Below are 18948 nucleotides of genomic sequence, written 5' to 3' on the forward strand. Positions count from 1 at the left end.
ATGTATCTTTACATGCTTGGATCATTCTAGATACACAATAAAGTTAATGGGACCTCAATCTACTCCTTGGATATTTTATTTGGCTACACTATAAAGAAAATAGGTCACAGCTAGGCAAGAAACCAGACCTGGACCATAAAGACACATATGTACGAACAAGTTACTTGATTGTGGCTGATTTGGAAATGAAGACACTCTCAGCACCTCCCCTCAAAGATATGCTCGTAGTTTAATGTGATTGCAAAAGTAAAAACAATTACGCCAATGATACTGAATACTATGACAAATACACTATAAGCCAGACTGTTAAAAATATTTAAATATATAACTTTTTAAAGTCCATGTGTATACTGCAGAAGAGAAATCCCTGTAATAAATTTGAACATTTCCCTGCCCTGCATGGTATAACTTATTTCAGGGAGAGTGGTCAGAAACAAGGAATAATTATGCTTTGATTTTTTTGCTACTGGCTACCATGCTGCGTCTCAGCCTCTGATCAGATCCTTAGAAAATTTAGCCTGCAATTCAAAGAATAACGTGGCGAAAATCTTCTGATCAAAATTGAGAAGAGAGATGTAAAATATGAGATGTAAATGTGGTAAAAACGTACAAGCACTGCCTTTTAACATAAATGTGTTAGCATAACTTAACCTTGTACTTCTATCACTGTTAGCACAAAAGGCATAACTACACATATTTTTCATCGTTTTAAACAGCATCTTTAAAATAACACTTAAAGTCGCCTTATAAGGATCTATGAATAGGTAAAAATTTTCTACCATACCTTAACTCAGTTTTAAGATTGCTAGGGGTGTAGCATAATTTAAATAAATAACTTTTCCCAGGCAAAACTGTAAACCACTTTCTTGTTATGGCCCAACATTAAATCTTGTTATATCTCTAAATTTAAACTAAGAGTATACCAAATAAAATAATTTACATATGATTACTTTATCTCAAGCCAGGAAAGTCCCAATCAATATTTACAAGAAAAAATCCTCATCATTAAAAATATCCTAGAAAATGTGAGATGGTAATTATAATTTACATGATTATTTTTTAATATATCATGATTATGCCCTTGAAGGTATACTGACAATCAAGGATGTTTCCATAGAGGAAAAAAATTTTGTTATTATCAGTCAATACAAAACAAAAAGTGAGAGACAACAGGGGTTTACGAAACTAGAAATGAACCTCACCAAACGTCCCTAGTTAATAGCTGATTAGAGCCATCAACTTTCATTTTCAGGATTCTAATATACATTGCTCAAAATTCTAATATACATAAAATTCAAATATAATAGGGAATCACCCTGCACTACAATTCAAAAGGAAGTCAATTAGTTTTCCCCTTCTTTTGGGTCATTAACTAAACATAAGAACACTTTTTTAATTTGTACAAATTGACAATAAAATAAAGAGATTGGACAAATTTTTTTTTTTTGGCTTAACAAATGCACAAGAACAAATAAATCTGAACATTTCAAAATAATCCTTCTACGGATCTCATCTATATATACATACATATGTATAGCTTATGCTCCAAACATATCAAACTCTTTCTCTGAAATTACCTGATATAATTATCTAAAAAGCCAAGCCCATATCTGATACCAAGAGTTTATTTTGGTAATTTCACTTATCACCTGTATAACCCTGGACAGATCATTTTAACTCTCTGAACTTCAATTGCTTCATCTAATAAATGAGGTTAAAACATACCCCTATTTACCTCACAGAGATTTATAAAGATTATCTTATTTCTTCCTTAGAACCATGAGGTAGGTGTTATTAGATTTTACATATACAGAACTGGGATTACACTAAGCTAGTAAATGACAAATGTGGGAACTGAATATAGGTGTATCTAGCTCTACTATCTGTGTTCTTCCTCACATCACTCTGACTCCACATTAAACTAATAAAGTCTATATTTGTTCACTGTTTTGTGGTTTGCCAAGCACAAATATTTTCCTACTTGGTCTAACAAAAACTCTTTAAGGAAATATAGACGAGTGGCAATTATCCACATTTTTACAAATAGAAAAGTCCGGTGCAAAGAGATAATGCAAATTGATTAAGATCATATTACTGGTGAGATAAAGAGAATCTCATCAACTCTAAATTTATGCTCTTTCTGAAGGAAATGAAGAGACAAGGGAAGGAGGGAGCAAAAGAAATATGAAAAAAAAGTGGATGGCATGACAAAGAACCATAGCAGAAATGGCTTTAACAAAATTATACAAAAAAAAAAAAATTGTGTTTTTTTTTGATAAATCACTCATTCCCGCTGGAATTTAGGCTCTTGAAAATGATGTCTTTCTCTTTGTGTAGCAGGATAATGACATGTGTCTTCTCTCTCTCTCTCTCTCTCTCTGTCTCCCCTCCCGCTTCTCTCCCTCTCTCCCTCTCTCTGCCCCACTCACTCTCCCTCTCTCTCCCGTCCCACCCCATCTTTTTCCCTCCCTCATTCTCCTTTTCAAGCAGGTGCCTAGGTATTTAGAGTTGTAGAATGTATGTTTCTTAAAGATTTCTGCATGACAGAAAAAGAAAACATTTTCTATCTTATCATTTGAAGTCAACTTTCCCTCTTTTAAGATTAAAAAGAAAGACGAAGCTCAGAAAGAAAGCTAGTTATCCTGGCTACAGAGAGATTTCTCTGAAACTGGGTAGAAGAAACATGGAAAAGATGGACAAGTTCCAGGAAAGTACAGGAACGATGAAGTGACTGAGAGATGATGAAATCTTCCAGCAGCTGGCTAGGTGATGAATTGAGGGAGGATGCACCTTCAGTCACAGGGCTCCCAGTGCTACCAGAGATGTCTGTGCCCCTCTATAGCACAGAAGCAGCAGAACCTTTGATCCCAGAGGGTGTGCAGAAATTAGAACAACAGGCATCTGAGGGGAAACTAAGCGTGGCATGAGAGAAGTGACAAGATGCAGGGCCTCTGCATAGCTCTGGATGGTGTATGGGTTCAGGTGGATGACTGAGATTGATGGCCTTTCAGCACAGGGAGCTGGGGCTCAGAATCGAAATGAAGATGATTTAAAAAATAAACTAGCATTTGAAGGAGAAGATTCACAACTACAATTCTCCAGCATTGCCTCCAATTGAATATAGTAGCATCAGTGCACAGTGGTAGGTGCTTAGTATATATTTAGTGATGCGATATGAAAAACTGAGCTCAACCTCCCAAGGTAACTATGATAAAGATAGCAATACTCATCTGTGCATATGAATTCAGGAATACTCTTCAAGATGTAAGACCTATTACCATAGAACCACATAAAACAGTCACAAGCTGTTCAATTTTTAAGAGTCATTAAACATCAATGTATTCCTAATATTACAAATTGATTCATTAATGAACATTATTAATAGTAGTATATCACTAGAGCACCAAGTTTTTATTTGCTGGTCAGTTCTCCTTTACATTAAAATAAGAAAATGAACATTTATTATTTTAGGTTAGCTCTTTTAATTAAATAGAACTAAATGACATTTTATCCACATGATCTTCTAAATATGATTAGGTTCTATTTTTAATAGGATGAGTCACATCTGAGTAGATGAACTATAGCTGTGGATCTGATATGGACAGCATACAGACACAGAATTTCAGAGTTCAAAGGGACGTAACAGACTATTCCACTTCCTCATTTTACTTATGAGGAGACCAAGACTCAAAGAAGATAGCAGATAGCTCTTGGAGGGCAAAGCTAATACTGAAACACAGACCCTATGTTCTTTCCTCTTCATTTCACAATACTTGAAATTTTAAAAACACACTGAAATAAAAACAATTGTTTCTTGAAAAAGTAGTTTTTTTTTCTTAATACGGGCATAGATACATGTGATAACTTTATATCTTTTGTAAAATTTATTTTTCAGTTATAGTTGACATATAATATTATATAAGTTTCGGGTGTACAACATAGTGATATACCTTATGAAGTGATCACCACAATAAATGATTTGGCACTATACATAGTTATTACAGTATTATTGATTATATTGTCTATGCTGTACCTTACATCCCCATGGCTGTTGGGAACTACGTATTTTAAGCCTCCAACACTGTTAAAAGCAATCATTGTTCTACCATACTAAAATTTTTAAAAAGACTTTATAAAGATAAAACTGTTGAATTAAATTCCAAAGACGATTCTGTTGTGTATGTGGCCTGATGTGTCTGCTCATTATGTGTGACAGCGACTAATAAAGATTAACTTCTTGACAGGTTACAGTTTTCAAAATTTATCTTGACATTAAACCAAAATTTTAACACTTACAACCACAGGCTAACAGGTGGTTAGAGCTAGAAAGATCCATAGAAAAATCTAAGTTTAATTCCATTATTATACACTACTCTTCTTACAGTATACCTAGCACTGCACTCTATATCTGGACTCGAATGTGATAGATTTCCTTTAAGAGTCAGCTAAGGTTGCTCGCTAAGGGGGGAGACTGACACAAATCAAGAGATTTGCCCAAGATTATCCTGTATAGATTAGATAATTAAATGATATTTTTTTCCAATCCAACAGTTCTAATCATTGAAATTTTAACACTGGAACAACACTGTTAAAATTGGACATGAAAACATTTTTAGCCATGAAAAGTATGAGGGTAGATCTTCAAATTTCATTTTCCTAATGTTGATTAGTCATTTCCAATCTGTGCAAGATTTTTAATAGTAAGTTCTCATCTGAATTTGGAAACAATATGGCCTGATTTCACTTTAAAATTTCTTCCTATGAATATTTTCTTTTCTGGCAATTATTAATTTTGAATTTTTAGAATTAAAGTGCTTTTGAAATAATTTTAGTTAAACTACCTATTTACAACTACTAGTTTCATTTTGAAATACCAAAATGTCCCAACTATATACTTAACTTTCTGGATTTTTTTCAGGAGGTAATTAAATAAAAAGTATGATATTAATTAATAATTGTGTATTTACTAAACATGTAGTATAAATAAGGCCATAGGAGGTAATACAAAGTTACAGTTACAGGCCTTCCAAGTCAGTGAGAGAATTTGGACATGCACATAAATAACTACTCATAAAAATAAATCAGCAATATAAGAAAGGCACATATAACATTTTATAAAGAATAAAAAAAAAAAAGTAGGTACTTATTTTAATCTGCACCAAGATGGATGAAATTGTAATAGGTTATAATTCAACTGTGCCTTGAAGTCTGGGCAGCAGTAAGGGCTCATCCTTTTTTTCTGATTCTACCACATTCTCCAAATCCAACAGTTACCAAGTGCTGCTGATTTTATCATGTAAACATGTGTTAAATCTGTCCACTCTTATTTTTAATTAAGGTCCCATATTCTTTGCTTTACTATTGCAATAGGCTCACAACTTATATATATGCCTCTAACCTTACTTCTAATTCTTCTTGCTGCACTGTTAACAAAATATCTTTTCTAAAATAAAATTGTTGCATGTGACAATCCTATTTAAACCCCCTCACAGGCTTTCCGAAGCTACATGATAGAGTCCAAACATCTAGGCATAATGGATAACATTCTTCATATTCTGGCCACTACATTTCTACATCATCTCTCACTCTCTCAGACGTGAATTTTACAATGTTTTCTCTAACCATACAGAAGTACATGAAATTATCGAACATGTCAAGCTGTCTCCTGACTCCCTCTCCCTTTTTGCCTCATTCCATCTCTTTCAAGCTTTAGTCTCAAACGGTTATGAGAATCCTAATATGTTCATAGCTCTATTCAGAGTTGGAAATACAACAGTAGGCTGAAATAGACATAGCCTTCCCACCATGTAGTTTTCAGCCCAGAGGTCTCAGTATCTTTAATATAATGTTCTTTCTTTCTAGAATATGCCTCTGAGAAATGCTCTAAACATTTGTGTCCCCAGTGCTAAATAATACATGACATAAATAAAAACAAAAAGAATACTGAATAAATAAAAACAAAAAGAATTAATCTTGGCAAAGGCATAGACACAGAAAAGTGTCATTTAAAGGGGAAGCAGGTTTGACTGAAATGCGGGATTTATTAAAAGAAAAGGGTAAAAAGGAGTAAAAGAGAAAAAAGAGAAACAAGGTGAAATGAATAACTTTCTAAGTGCCAAATACTGTCTTTGTTGTGACATATTTCTTTTCTTAATCCTCACTGCAGCGCTGTGAGATAGACAAAGTAGGAAATAATGCTGGAAAAGTAGTACAAAGTCAAATTGTGGCAGTCCTAAAAGGCCAAGATAAGTAATTTGTAACATATTTGCTAGATAATGAACAACTTCAAGTACTTCTTTTTTCAGGTACAAAAAATAATTTAACTGTCAACAGTATTAGATGGATGGTAGGGTGTGAGAACACAGTGGTAACCTGGTGTAGAGCATTCAGATAAGAGGACAACAAGAGCCTGAACTGGCAATAGGAATGGGGAGTAACAACAACAATAACAATGTATGGTATATTTATTGCTTATTTTATGCAAAACACAATGCTAAACATTTTACCTGCATTATTCATTTATTTTATATATAAACACACACGTGTACACACACATTCAGTTAACTGAATGTGATTCTCAAAACCACTTTGAGGCAAGTTACTATTTTATTACTATTTTACAGAGAAGTGATGGGTATAGAGAGGGTTAGATAAATTGTCTGATTCAGGGCCAATAAACGATGGAGACAGATTTCAAAAACAATTAGGTCTCCTGAACCTGTACTACTAACTACATTGCTTTTATTATAGAGCTAGAATGGACTAATTAGATGTGGTGAGCTGAACAGTGAGAAAAATATTAAAAGATCACAAAGCATACTATCTTCGTGACTAAGAAGACACCATTTATTGTGCCAGCATTCACTGTGCCACGCACTATAAAAACTTTACCTAATTTAATTCTTACAATATCCTGTATGACAGATAAAACAATCCAGTTTACAGATGAGTATACTGCAGTCATTTATTTAGGAAACATGAATTGGTGGTACAATGAGATAGTAGCAGAAATAACGTAAGCATTTATTTTCCCTCTCTTCCACAATGCTCCTCATCCCCTTCCAATTATTGTCAGAAAGGCCAAGGAACAATTCTTACTCTAGAAGACAGAAAATTAAAAGTATGAGAAGATACAGGCAGCTTGAAAGGGTGAAAACAGAGGTTTAAAAACTTCATGTGGGAATAGAATAACTCTTTGTAATAAATTTGAAACAGTGAAGTGAGGGTCATTGCTGAGCAGTTATTTTAAAGATAATTACAGTAAAAATTGAAATCCACAAATATTATAGCATTAATCCACAGTGGGAGCAAGAAGTGGGTTTCTGAAATGTTTAAAGAATATTAAATTTTAATTATATTTTTAAAATCTCATCCTAATCAAAAACATCAATACATGTAAAAATAATACTAAGATAAATTATATTCATTACATATGCAAATTATAGTACTCAGCCTTTGGGAATACCGTGCCCCAAATACAGTGTACCTTGTACACATTTACCAAAAGCAACAGAGTGGGGTTGTTTCGATAAATAGCAAGGCAAATGTTGAGATGAGATAGTTAATTGGACATGATATATGATATAATTATGATATAACACGATATAATAGATATTCAGACTAAAACATCACTAGAAAGAGTCCTCTGTTTTACGATGTCACTGAAATGTTTATACTTGCTAAGGCAGGCTATTGTTCTAACATTGTGTGCTGAATCACTCAAGACTATCGCTGACTTCTCTCAGGCTTTACTTATCTTTCTCTCTAATCTGTTGACAGGTAGACATTTATCACACTGATGCATTTGTAGCCCTGAAATAAATTAGAACCTATAACTGTGAACTTTGAAAGCCATCAACCTTATAGTCAGCTAACATTTTGAACAAACATTTTTCCTACCAAACCCCTTCATTTATTATTGTCTTGTAAAACTTTGTTGAGTATCTATCTGCTAAGTGCTTATTTTGTATAATTTGTAACTATTACATGGGTTTATGCAAAAAATATCTCAAAAGAGCATAAAAGTTATACCACAAATAAATAATCAATGCATTGCAATAAGTTTATCTCTTTTTCCATTTTATCGAGAGTACTGGTGTTATTATGATGACTCATTCTGCCTAAATTCTGCAAATATTTCATCTTGCAGCTTAAATTCTATCCTATTCATGAATTTTTATTTGTCATAACAAACTTATTTTTTTCTTCTTTATAAGTATGTTCTTCAATTATATTAAATAACTAGAGTATTCATCCTTCTTGGCGATGAGTAGCTTTTACTCTTATCTGTAACACAAGATGAATTTCAATCACTAGTCCCAGCCATGTACAATGGACTGCCACTTGATCTGCTTTCAGATACAATAGTTGAATTAACACAAATAGTTAAAAATAATATGGCATGGGTGGTCTCAATAAGCTTAATTTCACAGAGGTTTCTGGCTGAGATAATGCTAATCTGTCAGCACCTTTTTAAATAAGAAAATTAGTTTTAATCTACATCGGCAAGAAATTCATATACTATATTCTGGACAAACTTTTTCATGAACATTATACAACTAAGAGAATGCCAGACAAGAATTTTCTTCTAATCATTATTAAATATATAGATTGTTTACAGTATTTGAAAAAAATACTGTGAAAATAATACAATACTAAACTTTAGTCAATGTGTTCAGCAAATGCTCTTTTCAATTTTTTTTGTGGGGGTGGGGTCCAAATCATTTTACTAATGGTAGTTTCAAGGTAGTTCTAATATTAAATTCTTATCAGCATTAAATTAAAACCAATGATAGTAAAATTTTCTATTACCTGGCCTCCAAATAACATTAATTTTACATATATCAAAGCAGACAAAATTATATAAATTAGTGTCTGATTCACTATGTGTACATGTGTGTACGTGTGCACATCTGCAGGCACACATATATTCATGTAAGGGTAGGTGAACTTCCATATTCCTTACTTTGTTTAAACATGTGACTCAAGGTTGGAGCACTAAAAATAGGATGCACTATACCACCATGAAATCCTTGTGTGGAGATATTACCAAGTAAAATTTAAGGAGTGAGAAAGAGTTTCATAGGTAAGTTAAGAGGGAAAATAATCAAGAAAGTGTCATTAAAATAATTCAAAATAATTAGAAGAGGCAGGTTCAATAACATTATTAAATACTTTTAGAAGTGTTTTCATGACTCTCAAGTATTATATGAATTAAAAGACAAGATATAAATAAAGCAGCAGGGTATAAAACAGAGACTAAAGGTCAAAATGTCTGGTTTCTATTCCAGAATCTATTATTTTAATTGTCATAAAAGTTGAGCAAGTTACTTAACTTCTTTGACCCTCAATTTCATATGAAAATGGAGATAAATACACCATCCTAGTCCATATCACTAGGTTACTGGGATATGCCAATGAGACAATATCATGAAGAAATATGAAAATGTTGTAGTACTATATAAATATTATTAATAAAATCAATTTAAATTAAGAAAATAATTATACACAAAATGCTTAAATTTCATAATAATTTATAGAAAATAGAAGAGTAGTCAGCATACAAAAAATATTTCATGGCTTCTGAATTTTAAGAAACACTAAAAACTTTCAATTGGTAGATGGTTTTTAAAAGGTGCTTCCAAATAACATGACACTTCTAAAGGAATATTTTCAAAGAATTTTAAATGCAATAAAAATCATCACTGATACATCTGAAATAAGACAATTTCATAATTAGTCTGACTTTGCTATATCTTAAAATATTTTTAAATTCTTTTAATTCAGCCCAAACTGAAAAAAATGCAACTTCCTAAATGATCTTTTAAACACTTATTCTTTAAAAATATATTTTAGAAATGTAAATATTACTTTTCTTTTTAAAGTAATATTTAAAACAGTAATGGCTTTAAATTTTTTTATTATTGCCCTTTAAAATGTTATCACACTGCTAATCATATTTTGAAGTGTGTAAACAACTCCATATAGAGACAATACTTTGGACAGTGTGGCTAATTTAACTACACTGGTATTCTGACATATTACTAGGAATAAATCTCAATAATTTCTCAATTTTTAACTGACTTCCAAGACTATAAAACTTTCAAAGTGGCTAGTTAACTCAAAGGAAGAAATATACATACTAAAATCAATTAGTTGATTATCTTGACAGTAAAAATTATGCACTTATTGCATGAATTCTATATGGAGAACACAAAATTTTGGAGTATAAATTCTGTATGGAGATACAAATTATAAAATATACTCCTAGTTTCCTACTGGAATTTCTATTTAAAGAGATCAAACACACATCTACAAAATGATTAAATAAGAAAGAAAATTCCAGACTTGCCAAATGCCAGTGTATAATTACATGACAGTGTTAACAAAGAGTAAACTATGTTTTGCAGGAAAAAATTATATTCGGCAGCTATGGTCTGAAAAGTCTCCTTCATCAAAGATGTCTCCAAGTCTGACCTGTATTATAACTAGCTAAGTACAACAGAGAGAAAAATATGTCCCAGGGAACAGAATAAACCTAAAACAAAGGCAAAGGAACATTATTCTTAAATCATTAATTAATTGTATTGGGTACAGGATTTGCAATAAGAAATAGACCAGACTGAATGTTAGGTTATTTAACCCTGGAGTCTGTTCTTAGTTATAAAATAGGAGTCAAAAACACTGACCTTACAGGGTTATAATGAGGATTAAATAAATTTCTGGTATAAAGTGCTTAAAATACTTTCTGGCAGTAGTGAGTATAGACAACAAAAAAATACCTACTACTTCCATTGACAAGAAGCAGAACAGAGGAGAGCCCATGAAGTGATAGCAGTTACACTAAGATAATGACAGGTAGGGGAAGGAAGGGTCCATATGAAAGAAATGACAGAAGGAATGCTACCTACCATAAAGAAGAACTCGTAAGAATTAAAGTTTAGTTTAAATATAAGCAATAAAGATGGAAGAAATGTCAAAACTGTCACAAATTTTTCAGACCTATTCTCATGAAAGAATGATAGCAATGAATCTCAAACCACCCCCCTGCAAAAAAAAAGGTATCATCAGAGGAGATAATCTGATTTTCAGGGAGTCACCATTCTCCTCTCAAAATCTGACCCTCTCAAAATCTGAAATATTAGTTTATAAGCAGAGGCATTTTTCTTTAGTACTCATGACCATTTCTAACATATCAATAGTTTCACATCTAAATTAGTGACAAGAACGGGTTTTATATATCAATTTAAGATCACTAGTAGAGAATGGGTCATATTATAGATAGACCCTTTTATTATTACTAATAATAATAGCAAAGATTCATTAGATTCTATTTGCCAAGCAGAGGATTACTTTACATGACAACTTGATAAGGTAGATGCTATTATTAGTCTTATTTAATGCAGAGAATTTAACTAAGATTGAATGGTCAATAAATTACAGAGCCATTTAAACTCATGAGGTCTATCCTTTGAGTCTATGCTCTTAAAAAAATCCATGGTTTCTTACAATTTGTTTTTGAATAGCATGAATATCAGGTCATTTTGCTCTTCTGTTCAGAACTTTCTAATGGATTCCAATTTCACAAAGCCCTGCCCCAAAATTTGACCAGCACACCTCACTCAACTGGTCTGATTTTATCTTCTACTTCTCTACTCCTGGATCACTATATTCCAATTACCAGAGCCTTCTTGCTCTCCTTCAAACACACTCCTGTCACAAAGCCTTTGCACTTAGTGTCCCATCTGCCTACTCAATGGCAGCCCAGATTTTCAAAAATGGAGCACTTGCTATCTTACCTCTTAAGTCTTTGCTTAAATATAATCTTCTTAGTAAGGTTGTCTCTAATAAAACTATTTAAACTATAATCCCTTTACTCACCCCCAATACTTATTTACTCCCTTCACCCCTTCCTTGCTTTACTTTTTCTCCAGAGCATTTATCTAATCTAACATACTCTACTTTTATTCTTTCTTTTTTATTATGCTTATTGTCTATATCCCATCACTAGAGAGCAAGCTCTGAGAGAGTAGATATACTTTTGTATCTCTAAAACCTGAAACAGTACCTGTCACATAAAGCTGAACAAATGAACAAATGAATACAAATATATTGGTAATTAAAGAAATTTTGTTTTCAAAAGAGTAAGGGAAAAAAGAGACTACAAAATAATATTTATTGAGCATCTATGTTTCCAGGAAGTCTACTAGGAATTTAGTACACATTAACTCACTAAATACTCATCTAATTCTCCTCTTAGATAGATATGATTTGCCCTACTTTATAGAACAGGAAACAGACTCTGAAGTTATGCTTTTCTCAAAAGTAACTGTAGTGAGTAATACAGCCAAGGTGTGAACCTTAGGCTTTTTGATTTTGAGAGTCCATGAACTTTCTGCTTTATCACTCTGCCTCCTGTAAAAGTTTCTTTTAGGTGTTCTTCACCATGAGAACTGGTAAAATTTTCCACACAACTGATTCAATAGCATCCTAATATAGCATTAAAACCACGTGGGTGTGCTCAAGAACACTAAAAACAGAGTTAGCAATGACTTCATTTAGAAAAGGGTCTCCACGTGACCTTGGAAAAGTCATTTAAAAGGTGAGTCTTAATATTGTGTGTAATAAAGAGATAATTCATATGAAAATGCTTTATACACTGTAGATCACCACACAAATATTATTTTTGCCATTAAACATTTGATGGTGACAATAATGGCGTGACATCTAATTCTATCTCAAATATATTGATAATTATTGTCTTTCAAAACACCATAGGTCAAAAACTAGAAAATTACATCAGTCAAAATTATTTATTGCCTATGATAAATGATTTAAAAGCTTGAAAGTCTCACTATATAACAGATCTACTACGTGCTGAGTTTGACTGCATGGGGAATCTCAGAAGCCTGGATCATGGCCCCAGTTCTTGGACAGTTTATGAAAACTGTGTTGTGTGCTTCCTGTCCCTCCCCCAATTATGACACCCCACCCCCCAACTTGCAAAAAGATGTCTGAAGTACTTGAAGTGAACACTACAAGTCATATGAGTATTTCAGAGTTACAATGCTAATTAAACTCCAGATACAAGCATTATTGAAGGGACCATTTAGATTTCTAAACAATAAGTATAACATGCAAACTATTATAATCACCAAGGCTATATTACATTAGAATACAAAGGGAATGATTTCTTAAAACAAAAAACTATAAAGTGCTATAACAAAGGGAAGCTAATCTTCCCTCTAAATGTGATTTCTTCTAATTTTAAAGTGGTTCTTTTCAGTTATTGCTATTTATTAAAGAATAACAAAAAATCAAATATTTTCAATCCATTCTAAATTAAATCATCTTAAATCATTCCTTCTGGATTAAAGAAAGAAACATTATTAAACAGACAAAAAGCCAATTTCCCATTCTTTCAACACTTCACCTAAAATTAAACTCCTACCTTCAATTCTCTATCTCCAATTCTACATTTATGTTGCAATAAACATGACTCCAATTGTTGATAATCACTTCAATTCTGGAAATCTCTTAGTTATGCCAAGTTGTGTATTCCAGAATGTGTTATCATTTGTTGTCAGACAATATCATTTCTGTCTTCATAATGCAAAGTACCAAGCCTACTTATTTGATACAGTCTTAAGAGAAGATAATATAAGATGGATAAGATATAATCATGGAATAAATACCTGATCCTAAAAAGACATACTAATAAGCAAAGAATAAAGTTTAGTTGTTTTGCCTATGTTTGAAGTAAAACATAATACCCCAAATAAATTCAGATGACCAGGTTAATCATTATTAAAAAAGGCTTTAAGCATATCAACACTGAGCATACCAAACAGAGGTCAGGAGCAGGCAAGTAGGAAATAATAAATATTAAAATATTAGCCCAGATCAAGAAAATTCTTACTCTTGCTAGGAGGAGAAAATTAGGCAGAAACAGCCAGCACTTTCTGTTAATTAATTATATTTTACTGTCAGAACACAAAGCAAAGTTATTTTCTGACTATTAGTTTTTGCAATAGGCTTAAAAATAAATCAATCTTGACTTTTAGGCGTTTATCTAATTTCAGACAGGCAACTGTTACTTCTTAAAATATGTCTGTGTCAAAAGAACTCTTCCATTATATATCATTACTTGCTTTTTTATACTTGGAGTTCATAATTAAACTGTAGACTACCACCCACAAAACTTGAAATATATTATAGATTTAAATTCACATATTATTTTTATAAAAAGATTTATAAATTCTAAAAAATATATATTTTTCAATGAAAAGATACAGCATTTGAAAGGTAAATTTTTTTATGTTAATATAAAGCATAAATAAAATTTAGATCTTTTTATCTCTTTAAGTCTCTATTCCAGGTGTTTTTCTAAGTCTTCCAATTTTAGTTAACTATTGAATCGTCAAGAATATTCCACAAGGTACCAAAAAAAAAAAAATCTATAAAAAGAAAAAGCAATTCGAATTACCCTGATACCCAAACCAGACAAACACATTATAAGAAAATAACATTTACACAAATTGTATAAATTTATGTACAGTAAATGTTTGCTTTAGAATTTCAGATGAAACTTTAAATAAAAGTATTATCATCAATTTAAAAGTCTACAGGCAAGTGTAAAAACGTTCATGCTAATTCAGTTCTACAGAACAATTTATAAATTCAGGGATAACTTTACATTATAAACCTTATTATGAAAATAATACAATAGAAGCATCATTTGCCTTCTAGGAGATATATGTGTCCTGTCAAGCAAAGTTATTATTAGTAGATCAGTGTTATAACTTCATTATACTATAAAATGTAAATAATATCTAAAATAACCCTTATTAGAGCCAGTCTATATGTATATATAACTTTGGTTGAACAAGTGGTAACTAAAGCAAATTAGCTAAATATAGCAAATATTGCCTTAATACAAATTCAAATGTCAAAAAAAGTTCACTTTATTTTGCTAATAAATGTTTTAATTTATATTAATTCACATTATAACTCTATTTAATGTAAACACTAATTCTGCCTCTCCAATCATGATCTTTATGCAAGTTTCAAAATACATGTAATTCAACAGAAAATTAATAAACATTTCCTATATAATCATGCTAAGCTCTTTATATAAAAATGTGAGCCCATGACTTTACCTCTCCAAACCTTAGTTTTTTCAACAAGGGGGGGGGAAAAAAAAAGATGATCTCAAGTTTAAATATTCTATAATTCTAAAATCAATAGGATCTACACATACCTGACTATAAAGTAAAAGAGAGTTTCTTTTCATTTTTGATAAAATTAAATAGTTAACTCTAACATAATTTAACATCACATCAAGTGAGCTAGAAATTTAAATCCGAACGGTAATTAAAAGATTAATAGCTGTTAGAAATGATGGTTTTTCCCACAATTTCCAAAAATAGTAGTTGATCTTTAATCATCATTTGTGGAAATATATTTTATCTTGGTTATTGTTAGCCATGGGAAAAAGATTCATGTGAGGAAGGCATTTTATCCATGTTCCAGGATAAATGCAAAAAGAGGCCACCTACTTCCCTTCTCTAAATAAACGGTTACTGTTAGAGGCAAGAGGAGAACTAATAAGTCAGAGGTTTCTTAGAAGCCAGAGGTTTCTCTTTATGAGAAGTAATCTTAAAATCATCAGTAATAAACAGCATTAAATCAACTTTTGAATAACTATTGATCAAAAAAAATTAAAGTAGTCAATAAAGTATAATCAACATTTAAGGGAAGATCAATTGCATTAACTCAAAATACAGAGCACTGTAGTGGGCTCTAGCAGGAGTCTTGAAAAGAAAAATTATAAATCAATAGCATTGCAAATATATATAAAATGTTTCAAAGAACTCTGTAGTAATGGTTTTATAACTACGTGCTATTGCAATGAAAACAGCTGATGGTAATCAATTCAGGAGTCTTTCATTTTATTGAAATTTCCATTACAATATTATTTGAACAAATAAATTACTTTTATGGTATCCTAGTGATATTTCATAAAATGTGAGGTTTACTGTACTGGCTAGCTAATCACCACAGGGAATCATCAAATGGAAATGATTCACTAATGGAAGTTTATTTCTATACCCATTCACCAGTTGCACATTTCAACTGATGGAGTCAGGAGGTTTTTAAAATGGTCTCTTATTTACTACGATTTGCTCATAGGTTTATTAAGACTTTAATAAACTGATCTGGATCTCTTTTTAAAATAAAAAAAAAATCAAGGAATAAATATAAGGAGTTTATAAACAAAACTAAAGAATTCAAATCGGAGCTTTAGAAAAAATCTTTGGAGCTATTTCATGGTTTCTTTCTCCACAAGTAATAGTTGATTTTTATTTCAGACATCATCCTCTTTTTATCTATTATGACATTCTGTAGGCTTTGCGTCTTTGGAAAATAAAAAAATGAAAAGATATAAGATATAATGCCATTAAATTAAACACAAAAATCTCATTTGGTAGTTCAAGTTATTAGCGACTTTGAAGCAAGGTCTGCATCCTCAAATTTCAACATAGTATGTTAAACAAAGAAATAAAATTAGGAATTAATAAACCAACATTCAATTATTTAACATTTTTGTGGGCTTCTGAGGGAAATGAAAATTCAACAATATATTTCCTGGCACAGTATTTCAGACAGTTTATAGTATCGCTTATATCCTACATTTTATTACAAGTTCAAATGTGTTCTGGAAAATAAAATAATATAAGCTATATACCTAAATTACACATTAAATGACATTTTATGAATGTAAACATTAAAAATAGGCTAAGATGAAGGGGTTATTAAGAAACAAGTTTACATATTTTTATACTGCTGTTTCTATGAACAATTGCAGGAAATAAACACTATTATTTTAAACCAAAAGAAGTTAGTGATGACATTTGCTAGCGTAAAATGAGAAAGTAACAGAGAATTAGTATCTATAATTATATCATTTATATTGACTTGCGGAAAATTACAATAATAACCATGCTTCTAATGGCATTCAAAAAGGTATGGCTCAGCCAAAACTGTATATGGGCAGCAGCTGAATACAAACTCAGGTGAGTCCTAATATCCATCAGCTTTGCCATTAATTACCATGTATCACTTTTTGAAAAACACTTCATATCTTTCTTTCTTCTGTACTTTAACAATTATTTATTGTTATGAGTATCATAAACTATGAAGTTAACATTTAGGCATGAGGCAATTGTTTAAAACATTTGCTTGATAGCATTAAATCATTACATTTTATTGTTAAAATAACAATAAATTTAATACCATATAGCTCTCAATTTAAGAATTTGTTAGAATATTAAAATATCTTTCCAATGATATACTTGAATTCATGTTCAAATAAACACGTGATTTGTATATGGTTTGGTGAACCGAATGCCAGATATAAGCTGAGTCAACTATAACACATCTCAGAATGTCTTCTCATTTTAAAAGTTAATTGGATAAAACTGTGATATATTATTGTTTCAAATGCCATGAGTACTAGTGTAGCAAATGAAGATATATATTTCCAAAACTACATACTTAAAGATAAACCAATATAAGTATGTTTTCACAAGTTCCATCATCTTATTCTTTCCAAGGAATATCCTTGTTTTTGATGTGTGTGTGTGGTATCTATTTTTCCTTAAAAAATTTTTTAAATGTTATATTACTATGGTGTTGCATAAAATTAACACATTAAAGGCAATTAATAAAGATAAATGAACTGTATTTTAATTGTACACAGAATTATTATCCAATCAAATATTACTAAGCTTGCAAACTTAGAGGATTTAAAACTTTTTCCATACTGTAATCTGTGCCATTTTCGCCCAAAATATAGGTACCATACATCATTGTATATAATGAAACACTAGGTAATTCTGGTTATTTATAATTAAGTCAAGCACACTTTTATCAAATAACACGTTTTCATCTCAAGGGGTGATCCAGTAAAACAATTTTTATTATACATACAAAATACAAATTCATAAAATTACCCTTCCAAAAAAATCAATCACTAATAATATTGAAAAGATTATTCAGATGTATACAAAGAAAAAGAAATCTTAAGAATATAAAAATTAATAAATCATTTATTTTTGTTCACTATAAAATATTTCACAATTATTGACAATAATACAGAATTCTGATATACAATGCCTATATTTGCTGACCCTATAATTCCCTTTGACCCACTCCAATCGGGTTTTTAATCTCACTTTCGCGAAGTATCTCCTCGCAAAATCACCAATAAACTCTATCTAGGCAAAACTCAGTTCTTATCTTTCTTGACCACAGTATTTTACATAGTACATGATTCATTCTTCAAATTACTGTTTTCCCTGGCCATGGCTTTAAATAACTTCTATGGCTTAACTCTTCATTTATTCTCTAGACCCCAAAACCCAAATGCCATATTTGTCATTTCTACTTTGATTTTCTACATGCTTTTAAAAGTTAACATGGCTAAAACAAAACTCTTGATTCTACTATATTTTAATATATATGTGCATAAATAAATATATATTACATGTTATATAAAAATGTGTATATGATATATAAATGTACATATTTTATATATTTGATTATATATCAATTATATCTCCTCCAGTAGGTCATAAACTCCATGAAAACATAGATGTGTTCTTGTTAACTGTTATGTCCTCAAGGCTATGAACAGTACCTGAAACACAGTTAGTATTCTATAAATATTTATTGAACTGAATGAATAAATAATATACAGAATTAGAATAAATGATTCTTCACTTTGCTTTTGCCTTGGGCCTTAATATAATACAAAAAACAGTTTTAAACCAAAAACCAATAGAGGGTAATAACTGATAAATTATTTTATTTCTAAGGGCATTATAGAACAATTGATTTCTTTGTTGCAAAGCAGAGTCTAGTTGATCCCGAACTATCAATAATAAA

The 18948-nt window shown here is 31.0% G+C and overlaps 1 protein-coding gene across 6 annotated transcripts in view; it reads right to left on the reverse strand.

The window, feature by feature from the left end:
* METTL15 (methyltransferase like 15) overlaps nucleotides 1–18948 on the reverse strand; it is a 151852-nt gene that overhangs the window by 77905 nt on the left and 54999 nt on the right. The gene's annotated exons all lie outside the window — the stretch shown is intronic.

This window comes from Pteropus vampyrus, unplaced genomic scaffold (genome assembly GCF_000151845.1).
Source record: "Pteropus vampyrus isolate Shadow unplaced genomic scaffold, Pvam_2.0 Scaffold76, whole genome shotgun sequence".
NCBI classification, from domain to species: domain Eukaryota; kingdom Metazoa; phylum Chordata; class Mammalia; order Chiroptera; family Pteropodidae; genus Pteropus; species Pteropus vampyrus.